Raw genomic sequence first — 16,470 nt, forward strand, 5'->3', positions numbered from 1 at the left:
AACCCATGAAGCCTCTATGAAGATACCACCGGTGACAAACTGTCGAAAGCCATAGCCTTCAACGCATCTCCTGCACCATAACACTTCAACTGCTTCTTGTTCCCGGCCGACTACTTCTTGTCCTTGGTGTCTTTTCTCCTGAGCTTCATCTTCAGCTCTTGCTCTTCACCTCATATAGGCAAAGAAACAAAATCCTGTACTGTGTCCTGCACTTCCTTTTCACTTTCCTCATGTTGAAGCTTTTGATGTGACTCTCATGAGACAACCACGAGCTCGCCCCCTTAGGAAAGTTGGCGATTGTCCCGACCAAAGCAACCACGGACTCGCCTCCTTGAGAAAGTCGACGATGTGTCCCGGCAACGGAACCTTGTAAACCGGCCTTCAGAAAGCAAAGGGCGGTGAAACAAACACTCGCACATAAAACACTTCAACACCATTGAGGACCTAGAAAAGGAAAACAAACAGGGGGAGCTAGAGTGCTCCTGCAAATAGTACACGGACACCGATTGGCCCCAAATCGCAGTGGCGCCCCTTGCGGTATTTCTTTAATTGATTATAAGAGCTTTGATTACAGTATAGGGCTGAGAACTCAGCCGTCCCAGTAGAACTCCTGAAGCCTGCAAAGAACCTGCATCTGGCTTCTTGTCCACACGGCATCCACAAACAAGTCCAGCCATTGTTCATATCAAAAGGCTCTCTCACATTGAGTCTGCATACAGAAGCTTTCTCCCATGATCAAGGCTGCCACAACCATCCATAGCCTCTCACACTATGAACAGCATCACACCCTGACACATCCAGTGCTCCTGCATCACAACACAGACTCCCAAACTGTCTCTCAAAAGAGAACTCGTATCACAGCACAGCATAACATACAGTCGACACACCTGTACAAACCCTCTCTACCATCCAAGGGTACTATCCATCTCTGTCATGGATTCCCTGACCCCTGTCTTGTCAGTAGCAAGGCTGTACCAAACATGTGTCCATTCCTGTACCCTTTGCCTGCATGTGACCTATCTCCTGGAGAAACCCAAAAACATGTTTCCTCGCCAACAACGGCATACATCTAGTTACCTGTTCCCTCATGAAACATCTGGCAACATAGAGATGCCCATAGCTGTAGTTCCCACTGTTCCTTTCTAGCAAGAGAAAACAATCTGCTCCATGAGCACGCAGCCATGCGAGCTTGCATCACTCCCATGCCAAGAAACATAACCACATGACCTTGTACTTGCAGCCAAAGACCCAAGCACATAGCTGAATTTGCTACCAAACAAAATCAGCCCATAAACTGTCCCAAAACAGTCCCGAATCAAAGCATAGAAAGCTGAAAGTTCCATCAGTTGAACGCCATCGTCATGATGTCTATGTTCATGGAAAAACAGCCCTTGTCCACCTTTGTGTCACGAGAAAACCAACCCTTGTCTACTCTTCAGCAGAGGGAGAGAGAGAGAGAGAGAGAGAGAAAGGAGAGCATGTGCCGCAGCTTCCGCCCTTCTACTATTTCTCCTGCAGCTTGCCACCCTCTGGAAGAGATCTTGTCGGCCAATAGTCCTGACCACATGGAATCCAAGGCTGTACTTTTCTGCAGACCAGCCAGCCGCCTTGTACCTGCAGTTCAGCCCACGTGCATCATCCATGCAGCTGACTAGGCCCTGCAGTCCAGACCCTTGTGCATAAACAAAAACATGCGCTGCTCTATCCAGCGCTGCCTGTACACGCCTGCAGCAGAACTGTCCTGCGCCAGAATCTGTCCTGTCCGTACAGCTGTCCGTACAGTCGTACAGACCAGCCTGAACTCTCCTATGTGCAGCCCACGTGTCCCTTCAGGCGACCAGCCCTCCTCCGAAAAGCACACCCGCCTGCTGTAGGGATAGGCGCCTCTTTTGCCTGCTAGCCCTCCTTTTACCCAAAAAGCACACGTGGCCCCAAATATAGCATAAGGGCCACGTTTCTTTAATAAAGGGCTTAATAAATGATTTTAAAGGCTTTTAAACCTTCAAAGCTAAAATCTCTTTGCCCCCTTCCACACATGGGGTTATCCACACATGGGCTTCCATCTTCACTCCCACCTGATGCCATTTCACACTGTCCACCATGTCCCCGTGCACATCTGCATCTTGTCCAGAGAAAAACACAGGTTCATGACATACCCCCCTCTTGAAAAATGGCAAGCGTCCTCGATTGCACTGAATGGCACAGTAAAGCATCTCATGAGCAAAGACACCCCATATGGCAAATACAATGGCCTTCCAATGCATCTGGATGATAGAACAATCATCCTGCACAATAAGCCACACTGTCCTCTTGCTTGTTCCTTCAGAACCTACAGCAAAAGTCTAAAACCAAATGGAAACACGTTAACTGTGTTAGCCAAAAACAAAACCATGCATCATTCTACATATGACAAGCATATGCATGACACGCATATGCATTCGCAAACAATATGCTCCTCAAAATGCTCTACCTACTCCAAAGTAACAGTCTAAGGGCTGCTCGCAAGTCTTACGCCCATGGGCATCCCGCAGGACCCACGACTGATGGTACAACATGAGCATATGTAAGCACTCAATGCATCCAAACACTACATCCAGTAAGTACTTTCCCACATATGTTTGCATGGCCATCCCGCAGGAGTTACACCCAGTGGTGCATCCATGAACATAATAAAGCACTTGATGTATCATACCATTATACATGCAGCACATGACACAATGCAGAGTATTTCCCAATGTATTCTCAATGGTACCAGGATCCAATGGCACCAGAATACAAAAATACCTCTACCTCAAAAAGTGTATGCATACATGCACAAACAGAGTTCGATCCATATTTCCATGAACCAAACCAACTCTAGGACTGCTCGCAAGACTTATGTCCTCCATAGAGTTATCCATAGTTGCAGTTAGAGTTCCAGGTGCGCGCGACTGTGAACCTTACTCAACCACCATCTCCTGTGACTAGTACACAATATCATAGAAGTCCCATAAGCAGATGTACTGTCAGCCTCAGTACCTTCGGGTGAATACAAAGATGTCACCAAGCGACTCCTAGATAACAAATGAGCCTGTCTGTAACAACAAGGGAGCGGAGGTGCTACCCCCCTCTTGAGCATCAGGCAATGCTCCAGACCCATGCTCTGCTGAACCTGAATGAGCCGTAACAAGAGTCGACTCCAACTCAAAGGCATCAAGATAAAGCTGCAACTCCTGAGGTGAATCTGCTAAGTCACCCTCCTCCATCCACTTCGCATCCATCAATGAACCTCCTCCATCCACTTCGTATCCATCAGTGAACAGCTCTTGAACTTCACAGGATAGCGACGGAAACTTTACCCTGTACCTAATGTGCCAGAATATGCTCAGGAATAAGAACCTCGTCAAGTTCCTCCACTTCCATCTGAGCCTCATCTGATACATCCTCAAGCACCCAAAACCTGCTTGCACTCCACCCCAGTGATAAGCAAAAGTCCTCGATGAAGCATAGTAGATCACCACTAACATAGAAAGAAACTGTCTTCCGAACCCATGAAGCCTCTATGAAGATACCACCGGTGACAAACTGTCGAAAGCCATAGCCTTCAACGCATCTCCTGCACCATAACACTTCAACTGCTTCTTGTTCCCGGCCGACTACTTCTTGTCCTTGGTGTCTTTTCTCCTGAGCTTCATCTTCAGCTCTTGCTCTTCACCTCATATAGGCAAAGAAACAAAATCCTGTACTGTGTCCTGCACTTCCTTTTCACTTTCCTCATGTTGAAGCTTTTGATGTGACTCTCATGAGACAACCACGAGCTCGCCCCCTTAGGAAAGTTGGCGATTGTCCCGACCAAAGCAACCACGGACTCGCCTCCTTGAGAAAGTCGACGATGTGTCCCGGCAACGGAACCTTGTAAACCGGCCTTCAGAAAGCAAAGGGCGGTGAAACAAACACTCGCACATAAAACACTTCAACACCATTGAGGACCTAGAAAAGGAAAACAAACAGGGGGAGCTAGAGTGCTCCTGCAAATAGTACACGGACACCGATTGGCCCCAAATCGCAGTGGCGCCCCTTGCGGTATTTCTTTAATTGATTATAAGAGCTTTGATTACAGTATAGGGCTGAGAACTCAGCCGTCCCAGTAGAACTCCTGAAGCCTGCAAAGAACCTGCATCTGGCTTCTTGTCCACACGGCATCCACAAACAAGTCCAGCCATTGTTCATATCAAAAGGCTCTCTCACATTGAGTCTGCATACAGAAGCTTTCTCCCATGATCAAGGCTGCCACAACCATCCATAGCCTCTCACACTATGAACAGCATCACACCCTGACACATCCAGTGCTCCTGCATCACAACACAGACTCCCAAACTGTCTCTCAAAAGAGAACTCGTATCACAGCACAGCATAACATACAGTCGACACACCTGTACAAACCCTCTCTACCATCCAAGGGTACTATCCATCTCTGTCATGGATTCCCTGACCCCTGTCTTGTCAGTAGCAAGGCTGTACCAAACATGTGTCCATTCCTGTACCCTTTGCCTGCATGTGACCTATCTCCTGGAGAAACCCAAAAACATGTTTCCTCGCCAACAACGGCATACATCTAGTTACCTGTTCCCTCATGAAACATCTGGCAACATAGAGATGCCCATAGCTGTAGTTCCCACTGTTCCTTTCTAGCAAGAGAAAACAATCTGCTCCATGAGCACGCAGCCATGCGAGCTTGCATCACTCCCATGCCAAGAAACATAACCACATGACCTTGTACTTGCAGCCAAAGACCCAAGCACATAGCTGAATTTGCTACCAAACAAAATCAGCCCATAAACTGTCCCAAAACAGTCCCGAATCAAAGCATAGAAAGCTGAAAGTTCCATCAGTTGAACGCCATCGTCATGATGTCTATGTTCATGGAAAAACAGCCCTTGTCCACCTTTGTGTCACGAGAAAACCAACCCTTGTCTACTCTTCAGCAGAGGGAGAGAGAGAGAGAGAGAGAGAGAGAGAAAGGAGAGCATGTGCCGCAGCTTCCGCCCTTCTACTATTTCTCCTGCAGCTTGCCACCCTCTGGAAGAGATCTTGTCGGCCAATAGTCCTGACCACATGGAATGCAAGGCTGTACTTTTCTGCAGACCAGCCAGCCGCCTTGTACCTGCAGTTCAGCCCACGTGCATCATCCATGCAGCCGACTAGGCCCTGCAGTCCAGACCCTTGTGCATAAACAAAAACATGCGCTGCTCTATCCAGCGCTGCCTGTACACGCCTGCAGCAGAACTGTCCTGCGCCAGAATCTGTCCTGTCCGTACAGCTGTCCATACAGTCGTACAGACCAGCCTGAACTCTCCTATGTGCAGCCCACGTGTCCCTTCAGGCGACCAGCCCTCCTCCGAAAAGCACACCCGCCTGCTGTAGGGATAGGCGCCTCTTTTGCCTGCTAGCCCTCCTTTTACCCAAAAAGCACACGTGGCCCCAAATATAGCATAAGGGCCACGTTTCTTTAATAAAGGGCTTAATAAATGATTTTAAAGGCTTTTAAACCTTCAAAGCTAAAATCTCTTTGCCCCCTTCCACACATGGGGTTATCCACACATGGGCTTCCATCTTCACTCCCACCTGATGCCATTTCACACTGTCCACCATGTCCCCGTGCACATCTGCATCTTGTCCAGAGAAAAACACAGGTTCATGACATACCCCCCTCTTGAAAAATGGCAAGCGTCCTCGATTGCACTGAATGGCACAGTAAAGCATCTCATGAGCAAAGACACCCCATATGGCAAATACAATGGCCTTCCAATGCATCTGGATGATAGAACAATCATCCTGCACAATAAGCCACACTGTCCTCTTGCTTGTTCCTTCAGAACCTACAGCAAAAGTCTAAAACCAAATGGAAACACGTTAACTGTGTTAGCCAAAAACAAAACCATGCATCATTCTACATATGACAAGCATATGCATGACACGCATATGCATTCGCAAACAATATGCTCCTCAAAATGCTCTACCTACTCCAAAGTAACAGTCTAAGGGCTGCTCGCAAGTCTTACGCCCATGGGCATCCCGCAGGACCCACGACTGATGGTACAACATGAGCATATGTAAGCACTCAATGCATCCAAACACTACATCCAGTAAGTACTTTCCCACATATGTTCGCATGGCCATCCCGCAGGAGTTACACCCAGTGGTGCATCCATGAACATAATAAAGCACTTGATGTATCATACCAACATACATGCAGCACATGACACAATGCAGAGTATTTCCCAATGTATTCTCAATGGTACCAGGATCCAATGGCACCAAAATACAAAAATACCTCTACCTCAAAAAGTGTATGCATACATGCACAAACAGAGTTCGATCCATATTTCCATGAACCAAACCAACTCTAGGACTGCTCGCAAGACTTATGTCCTCCATAGAGTTATCCATAGTTGCAGTTAGAGTTCCAGGTGCGCGCGACTGTGAACCTTACTCAACCACCATCTCCTGTGACTAGTACACAATATCATAGAAGTCCCATAAGCAGATGTACTGTCAGCCTCAGTACCTTCGGGTGAATACAAAGATGTCACCAAGCGACTCCTAGATAACAAATGAGCCTGTCTGTAACAACAAGGGAGCGGAGGTGCTACCCCCCTCTTGAGCATCAGGCAATGCTCCAGACCCATGCTCTGCTGAACCTGAATGAGCCGTAACAAGAGTCGACTCCAACTCAAAGGCATCAAGATAAAGCTGCAACTCCTGAGGTGAATCTGCTAAGTCACCCTCCTCCATCCACTTCGCATCCATCAATGAACCTCCTCCATCCACTTCGTATCCATCAGTGAACAGCTCTTGAACTTCACAGGATAGCGACGGAAACTTTACCCTGTACCTAATGTGCCAGAATATGCTCAGGAATAAGAACCTCGTCAAGTTCCTCCACTTCCATCTGAGCCTCATCTGATACATCCTCAGGCACCCAAAACCTGCTTGCACTCCACCCCAGTGATAAGCATAAGTCCTCGATGAAGCATAGTAGATCACCACTAACATAGAAAGAAACTGTCTTCCGAACCCATGAAGCCTCTATGAAGATACCACCGGTGACAAACTGTCGAAAGCCATAGCCTTCAACGCATCTCCTGCACCATAACACTTCAACTGCTTCTTGTTCCCGGCCGACTACTTCTTGTCCTTGGTGTCTTTTCTCCTGAGCTTCATCTTCAGCTCTTGCTCTTCACCTCATATAGGCAAAGAAACAAAATCCTGTACTGTGTCCTGCACTTCCTTTTCACTTTCCTCATGTTGAAGCTTTTGATGTGACTCTCATGAGACAACCACGAGCTCGCCCCCTTAGGAAAGTTGGCGATTGTCCCGACCAAAGCAACCACGGACTCGCCTCCTTGAGAAAGTCGACGATGTGTCCCGGCAACGGAACCTTGTAAACCGGCCTTCAGAAAGCAAAGGGCGGTGAAACAAACACTCGCACATAAAACACTTCAACACCATTGAGGACCTAGAAAAGGAAAACAAACAGGGGGAGCTAGAGTGCTCCTGCAAATAGTACACGGACACCGATTGGCCCCAAATCGCAGTGGCGCCCCTTGCGGTATTTCTTTAATTGATTATAAGAGCTTTGATTACAGTATAGGGCTGAGAACTCAGCCGTCCCAGTAGAACTCCTGAAGCCTGCAAAGAACCTGCATCTGGCTTCTTGTCCACACGGCATCCACAAACAAGTCCAGCCATTGTTCATATCAAAAGGCTCTCTCACATTGAGTCTGCATACAGAAGCTTTCTCCCATGATCAAGGCTGCCACAACCATCCATAGCCTCTCACACTATGAACAGCATCACACCCTGACACATCCAGTGCTCCTGCATCACAACACAGACTCCCAAACTGTCTCTCAAAAGAGAACTCGTATCACAGCACAGCATAACATACAGTCGACACACCTGTACAAACCCTCTCTACCATCCAAGGGTACTATCCATCTCTGTCATGGATTCCCTGACCCCTGTCTTGTCAGTAGCAAGGCTGTACCAAACATGTGTCCATTCTTGTACCCTTTGCCTGCATGTGACCTATCTCCTGGAGAAACCCAAAAACATGTTTCCTCGCCAACAACGGCATACATCTAGTTACCTGTTCCCTCATGAAACATCTGGCAACATAGAGATGCCCATAGCTGTAGTTCCCACTGTTCCTTTCTAGCAAGAGAAAACAATCTGCTCCATGAGCACGCAGCCATGCGAGCTTGCATCACTCCCATGCCAAGAAACATAACCACATGACCTTGTACTTGCAGCCAAAGACCCAAGCACATAGCTGAATTTGCTACCAAACAAAATCAGCCCATAAACTGTCCCAAAACAGTCCCGAATCAAAGCATAGAAAGCTGAAAGTTCCATCAGTTGAACGCCATCGTCATGATGTCTATGTTCATGGAAAAACAGCCCTTGTCCACCTTTGTGTCACGAGAAAACCAACCCTTGTCTACTCTTCAGCAGAGGGAGAGAGAGAGAGAGAGAAAGGAGAGCATATGCCGCAGCTTCCGCCCTTCTACTATTTCTCCTGCAGCTTGCCACCCTCTGGAAGAGATCTTGTCAGCCAATAGTCCTGACCACATGGAATCCAAGGCTGTACTTTTCTGCAGACCAGCCAGCCGCCTTGTACCTGCAGTTCAGCCCACGTGCATCATCCATGCAGCCGACTAGGCCCTGCAGTCCAGACCCTTGCGCATAAACAAAAACATGCGCTGCTCTATCCAGCGCTGCCTGTACACGCCTGCAGCAGAACTGTCCTGCGCCAGAATCTGTCCTGTCCGTACAGTCGTACAGACCAGCCTGAACTCTCCTGTGTGCAGCCCACGTGTCCCTTCAGGCGACCAGCCCTCCTCCGAAAAGCACACCCGCCTGCTGTAGGGATAGGCGCCTCTTTTGCCTGCTAGCCCTCCTTTTACCCAAAAAGCACACGTGGCCCCAAATATAGCATAAGGGCCACGTTTCTTTAATAAAGGGCTTAATAAATGATTTTAAAGGCTTTTAAACCTTCAAAGCTAAAATCTCTTTGCCCCCTTCCACACATGGGGTTATCCACACATGGGCTTCCATCTTCACTCCCACCTGATGCCATTTCACACTGTCCACCATGTCCCCGTGCACATCTGCATCTTGTCCAGAGAAAAACACAGGTTCATGACAACCAACATGTGTTACAAAAGTTGCATGTGTAAACTTTGATCTCCTCATCCAATACTAGTACCATCCTCCTCCAAAATCAACCATAGAGCTGCGATGGCATCCCCTGCCCGTGGTGTAAGCCCAACGGGTCCTGCCGTGACAGACTCATCCACGTATCCAAGATATAGAGAGAGGGGGAGTGAGAGAAGAGGTTGGGGAACTTTGCACGGTACACCACAATGAGCGGGGAACAAGCCCCACCCTCTTTCAAGAATTTATTCAGGAACAATCTACAGGCACGATGGCCAGGATTAATACAACAATGAATACAAAAGCAAACAAATATGCCGATGTAGAATCCCAAGTTGAAGTCGGTGTCGAGGCACGAGCTCTCTAATGCCGAGCACACCACGGGGGTCCGGGTCCGGGTCCAAGTCCGAGTTACATCATCCTTCTTTCTACAACAGATCTCTCCGAATTAACCTTGAACCATAAAAGCAATCTGCTTTTCAAGATAGAACTCTCTGAAGTAACATGTGGATATGGAAAACACCCTTGGTCCACAGAAGCATACTGCTTTCCACGACCAAACTGTCCAAAACATCTCTAAATCCACTTGTCCAATAGCAGGCAACCCCTATATAAGTTCTAGGATGGAAAGCACCATAAAAGCACGGGATAAACCTCCTTGCTTTTCTTATATACCTGCTGTCCAGTCCTGTATTCCCTGTTTTAAGCACCTAGGTAGCCCATAGAATCAACGATGATGTTTGGAAAGTTCTACAAACATGCGAACAACCTATATTTGCACACTGCCATAGGCAGCTGTTTACGATTCTGTCCAGCCCTGTGGGTCAGTGCTTCAGTCAAAAACAGCATGTAAAAAGGATGATTTTCAGCCCGGGAGCCTCAGATATCAACGATCAGCACATGTGTGCTTTCCTTGCACGCGCTCAACCTTGTGGAGCTCCTGCACGTATACAAACAGCCTTGAGAGAGTCTAGGTGGCGCAAACGGGTGGCTGAAGGTGGCTGAATCAGGGCGGTTGTAAACGGAAGGGCAACCGTACACGGAAAATCTAATCAATCATGAAATTTGAAAATACACATAAGCATGCCAAATAAAACAAGATGACAAATCTGCACAGTACACCACACTAGGGGCCAGAAGATGGGCTGACAATTCTCAGCACAAGTGAGCATTCCCGGCATAAAGCATATGTAGGACAACCATGGAAAGCCCATAGCACTCCCACATTGGCCTGGGACAGCTCTGCATCTTCATCTTCCTCCTGTCTGGCTCATAGAACTAGTCGACCAGCCTTATAGGGCTGTTAGCAACAGTCGACCAGCTCTCAGAAGCCACAGAAGGGGTCACCGGCAGTAACATACATTCAAGGAAAACTCCGACCTGCAAAAGATGACTCTCCCTCCAATCGGCCAGCTTTCTCCCCTCTTTTTTGTGCCCTGACCAGCAGCCTTTTAAGAGCTGTAAACAGGCGGCCAGCAGCAAGAAAGGCTCCCGGGAGTAGTTGACCAACTTCTACCATACACCTGGATGGTTTCCATCACGATGGATGGTGAGCAAAGGCTGTTCACAGCTGCAAAAACTGCTCGAGCAGCTCCCATGCACCCAGAAAAGCAAGCGCATGCTCCAAATCTGAGTTTTCTGCCAGTGATAAGGGCTCCCCGCCAGAAATAGCTCAAATGTGTGCTTTTTGGGTCCAAAAAGGGGGCGCCTACTAGAAGTGGGTATGAATGAAGTCCGGTGCCCACCTTATGACTGCCACATGTATTGAATAAGTCTTGCCAAGTGTGAATACCTTATAAGTTGTCCGGCCACTTATAAGTGTGTGTGAACCGGCACCCATAATTATTAGTATATGAAACCATAAAGCTGTAAATTGGGTTTTTGGGTACACTTACCACCTGCAAAACACATGTAGACCACCTATCAGTCCCAATCAGGTGTGCACATACACGTCCACAGGATTCCCAGGCGTCCCCGGCCCCATGGACAACGCAGGCAGAAATCTCAGGCATTGTCCAAGCATACAAGACAAGTCATCCAAAGATAAAATCAAAGTCATGCACACACATGTGTAGGTAGACTGGAAGAAACACCCATCTGCTCAGTTATATCCGATAAAATGTCCAGGGCTCATGATCCTTTAGGAACCTTCCCGGAACATAAATACAAAAGATCTCCAAGATAGCTAGTCCCAGAGAATTTCATCATGTCAAGCTCCATGGGCCATACATGTACACCATGTCAGGCCCCACAAGCCACACACGTACTATCATCATGTCAGGCTCCATGGGCCATACATGTACACCATGTCAGGCCCCACAAGCCACACATATACTATCATGTCAGGCTACACCTGCCATACATGTACTGTCATGTCTGGCTCCATATGCCACACAAACACACCATGTCAAGCTACACCAACCATACATGTATGTCATGTCAGGCTCCACATGCCACACATGAACAGTAGAAAAAAATAGAAGCTGTAAGGAATTTTGTGACATTCCCCCCAGCTTGTAAGCAGTTGACCGCAACTGAAAAGCTTCCAAGTAGGCCTTCAGAAGTTCCGGATAATCCGCAAAATAATCCTCGTCCATCCATTTTGCATCCATAGCCGAATAGTTTTTAAACTTCACAAGATACCTACGCACTAGCTTGCCACTTGCATGCTTGCGCTCTTTATGAAAAACTATCTGCTCAAGTTGCAATACCTCCTCAAGTTCATCCACTTCTGGTGGATCTTCCAGAACTGGTTCCATAGGAGGTGGTCCCACATAAGGCCTCAACAAACTGACATGAAAGGCATTGTGTATTTTCCAGTGATCGGACAATACCAATCTATATACCACTTCATTTATTTTCTGCGAAATTTGGAATGTCCCGTAATATCTATTTGAAAGCTTAGGAAATCGGCCTTTCTTACCTGGCCGCATCCGAAGACGTGCTTTCTCAAACTTAAGTAAGAACCAATCACCTTCCTTGAAAACCACCTCTCGCCTGTGTTTATCAGCTGACTTTTTTTACTTAGCTTGAGATCTTTCTATGGCTGTCCGAACCTGTGCAAACGTAGTATCGAAATCACGGACATACTCATCTGCTGCAAAGATTTCATCTTTTGTTCATAAGATAGGTGAAAGCACCACCTTGCCATAGACTATCTCAAATGTGTTATTGTATGCAAACTCAACCAATGGCACAAGGTTGCATCCAAATGCCGTTTGGATATGATCCAAACATTTGGAACGATTGAAATGTTCACTAACGTTTGGAAACGTTAGTGAACATGGGATTTTGATTATTGTAGGTTAAAAAATGAACGCACGTCAACATCAAGTTTTTTTTCCTTCTGTTTCTTACGTGCGTGCGGCTCTCTCTCTCTTCGGGAGCGAGCGCTCGTGGGCTAGTCGTGTTGGACTTCGCCGCTTCTCCGGTCGTGCTGCGCTCATCGCAAGTCAGCCTATCACTCTCTCTCTCTCTCTCTCTCTCCCAGTATGGTACAGGATGGAGCTAGCTAGGTTGCATATCATGATTGTATACTCCATGCATATAGCTTTGCATTCTCCTAGTAATAGAGCTCCATCCCCTACACACCCAAATTCAGCTTTTTTATTCAGTACTTTTTCATTTTGTTGGGATGACAGAGAATACCCCATACATGTACTCCGATTTGTCTCATAGGCCGAGTTCGGTCTTTTGGAAGACGTTAATAAAATCTTTCTTTCTTTCTTTCTTTCTCTCTCTCTCTCTCTCCCCCACACAGGCCGTCAGGCTCAAGAGTCCACGACTACACTCTCTCTCTTTCTCCCTCCTGCACACGCTCAACTCTCTCTCCCCCCCTCCCCCTCCCCCCGCCACTCTCTCTCTCTCTCTCTCTCTCTCTCTCTCTCTCCCCCCCCTCCCGCAAGTCTCTCTCTCCCGCAAGTCTCTCTCTCTCTCTCTCTCTCTCTCTCTCTCTCCCCCCCCCCCCCCCACAAGGCTCTCTCTGCTGCACCTCCCCGGACCCCTACACAGGCTGAAATTTTATTCGTATTGTGCTTGAATTTTGAAATATATATTATAACTCTCGAGTCATGACTCGTCTTGACACATTTCTCCATTTTCTTGATTACTTTTTGTGCATGTCATAGATGCCTCGTGTACCGAGTTCCGTATGGGAAAAGCACACCCAACACCCCAGGTGTCGGTCGCTCCAACACGCGTGTGTGGAAGTGCAAATATTGTGGAGGAATATTTACTAGCACATCCACTCGTGTTATTTATCATGTTGGCCAAGGTACGGGAGGCAGCATTGGACCATGTGCAAATGCACCATAGGAGGCGGTTGATGAGATTCGGCGGGAGAACCCACAGATCTTCATTGGATCACAGCTTGGTAGGGATAGTAGAGTCATCATTGAGGATGAGCAGCTAGATACACCTGCGCATATGGGCCCATCAACTGTTGGGGGCCAACATGTTCATATGTGGGTGGACAGATGTTACAGTCATAGTTTTTTCATACGGCAAACACATACAGGTATGGAAGTACGAAAAAAGTACAGTTCACACCCCCAAGAAATTCCATACGTTGGATACCATACGGCACCCTAAATTTAAGGAAAAACATGCTACATATGACACAAAAAACCAAAGAAACTTCAAATTACAAAGATTTTGGGATTAGAAAAAACATAAATGATCTAGAGCCAAAATCCAAACTCCAGACTTTATATTACTGTAGCTTGTTTACATCATACATGTATGATCAATGATGTATCATGTAACATGTTACATAAGTAGGACTAGGGAGTGTGGAGTGGGCAAATGCCAAAACCTGTCACCTGTAGGCATAGTTTTTTCATACGGAAACCATACGACATACGTGTATGAGTCTGGAACTATGGAATAAGTATGGTTCAAACCTTGGAGAAATGATGTATCATGTAACATGTTACATAAGTAGGGACTAGGGAGTGTGGAGTGGGCAAATGCCAAAATCTGTCACCTGTAGGCATAGTTTTTTCATACGGTAACCATACGACATATGTGTATGAGTCTGGAACTATGAAATAAGTATGGTTCAAACCTTGGAGAAATTCCATATGTGGGATTTCATACTGGATTCTTAAATTTAAGGGTAGACATGCCATTTTCAAAGAAGTGAACCATGAGAGACTTAAAATATGTGAAAGCCATGATAGATGGTCTATCATGGTTTTCACAAATTGACCATGTTTCATCTGTCATGACTTTCACACATTGACAATTAATCTCTATGTCTAGAAAAGATGCAAAACATTTTCTTTTTTGGCTTGAGTATGAAAAGTTTTTCCATACTTGACCTTACGCATACGGGCATGGAAGTATGGAATATTTTCCATACGAGTATGAAAAAAACTATGGTAACAGTCAGGCTCAGTGGAAGGGCCATCCACAGATTCAGGTGCACGTCCTAGCCGAAAGAGGGCTAGAGTAGATGATGGACAGTCTCATGTGGAGAATATTGCAAGTGGTAGTGCAGGACGACACCATCAGACCACTCTACGTGGTACATTGAACCAATCCTCATGGGTGAAGGAGAGGCAGCGGAAGGCAAAGATAGAGATAGAGCGCACTCTCATTGAGTGCAATATCTCTTTCAATGTCCTTCGCAAAGATCAGTGGAAGAGAATGATTAAAGCCATCTCCGATGTAGGTCCATGTGAGAACTAGACTGGATTAGACTACCAGAAGATGCGGACAACCATGCTAGAGGATGAGAAACAGCACATAGAGAATTCACTAGAGCCAATAAGATCATCTTGGAAGAAGCATGGTTGTAGATTCATTTCAGATGGATGGAGTGATGTGCGGAGAAGACATATCATCAACATCCTTGTTTCTAGTTGCATGGGCACATATTTCTTGCGTGCAGTGGATGCAGAGGATCACTACAGCATTCATCTTCCAGCACATCAGGCGGGCTATTATTGATATTGGCCCAGAGAATGTGGTGCAAGTCATTACGGTCAATGCGTCCAACTGCAAGAGCATGGGAGAGATGATTGAGGCAAAGTTACCATCCATTGTGTGGACTCCATGTGCTGCACACTGCTTGGACCTCATGGAGGACGTAGGGAAGCTTCATTGGGTGAAGCCAGTTGTGGATGCCATAGGTCAGACACATACCTAGATGGTATTTGAGGACATTACAGGACAGCCATTTAGAGGGTCCTCTTGCTGGTCGTACTCGTAGGGAGACAAAAACCAATGAGCATGCACACATCATGGATTTGAATCTGGTTATGGCAGCCAGTTTACAGGATGATGATGAGCCTGATTCATTTGTGGATGCACGAGATAATGTGCATTGGAACAAAGCCATGCACGATGAGCTTGATTCTATTAAAAGGAATCAAACATGGGATTTGGTTGATCTGCCCAAAGGCAAGAAAGCAATTGGTACTAAGTGGGTCTATAAGTTGAAAAGACATGCAGATGGATCCATTGACAGGTACAAAGCCCGTCTAGTTGCAAAGGGCTATGCACAGAAGAAGGGCATTGATTATGAGGAGACATTTGCTCCTACATCCCGTATGTCGACACTTAGGTGTGTCATTCCATTGGCTGCACATCGTGGTTGGGTTGTTCACCAGTTGGACATAAAGACTGCATTCCTACATGGGGACCTCGAGGAGAAAGTTTATGTATTTCAGCCCATGGGATTTGCAGAACATGGTCATGAGGGGAAAGTTTGCAGGCTGAAAAAGGCCTTGTATGGTTTGAAACAAGCTCCACGAGCTTGGTATGCAAAAATAGATGCTTTTCTACTCACTCAGGGATTTGTGAACAGTCCATCAGAAGCCACTCTGTATGTAAAGAAAGAAGAGACAGATCTGCTGGTCATCAGTCTTTATGTGGATGATCTCTTGCTCATGGGATCAAATGATGACAAAATTGCAGCTTTTAAGGAGATACTGCAACAGACATTTGACATGTCTGACTTGGGGCTTGTACATTACTATTTGGGCATACAGTTTGTGCAGGATAACAGAGGCATTGGGTTGTTGCAATCACGGTATGTTGCTAAACTTCTGGAGAAGTTTAAATTTCAGGATTGCAAGCCTATTAGTACTCCGATGGAGCCTGGGATGAAACTGTCACTACAAGATGACAGTATTTCCTTTGATGCCACTACATATGCTCAGGCTGTTGGGTGCCTCATTTACTTGTGTAATACAAGGCCAGATATTCAGTATGCAGTCTCTCAGTTGAGCAGATTTATGCACAGCCCGCCGTTGTCACATTGGCAAG

At 46.7% G+C, this 16,470-nt stretch overlaps 1 protein-coding gene across 1 annotated transcript in view; it reads right to left on the minus strand.

The window, feature by feature from the left end:
* LOC147623842 (protein SPA1-RELATED 4-like) overlaps window positions 1-16,470 on the minus strand; it is a 126,061-nt gene that overhangs the window by 50,506 nt on the left and 59,085 nt on the right. The window lies entirely within an intron of this gene.

This window comes from Cibotium barometz, chromosome 26 (genome assembly GCF_041138505.1).
Source record: "Cibotium barometz isolate CiBa-2024 chromosome 26, ASM4113850v1, whole genome shotgun sequence".
Classification (NCBI taxonomy): Eukaryota; Viridiplantae; Streptophyta; class Polypodiopsida; order Cyatheales; family Cibotiaceae; genus Cibotium; species Cibotium barometz.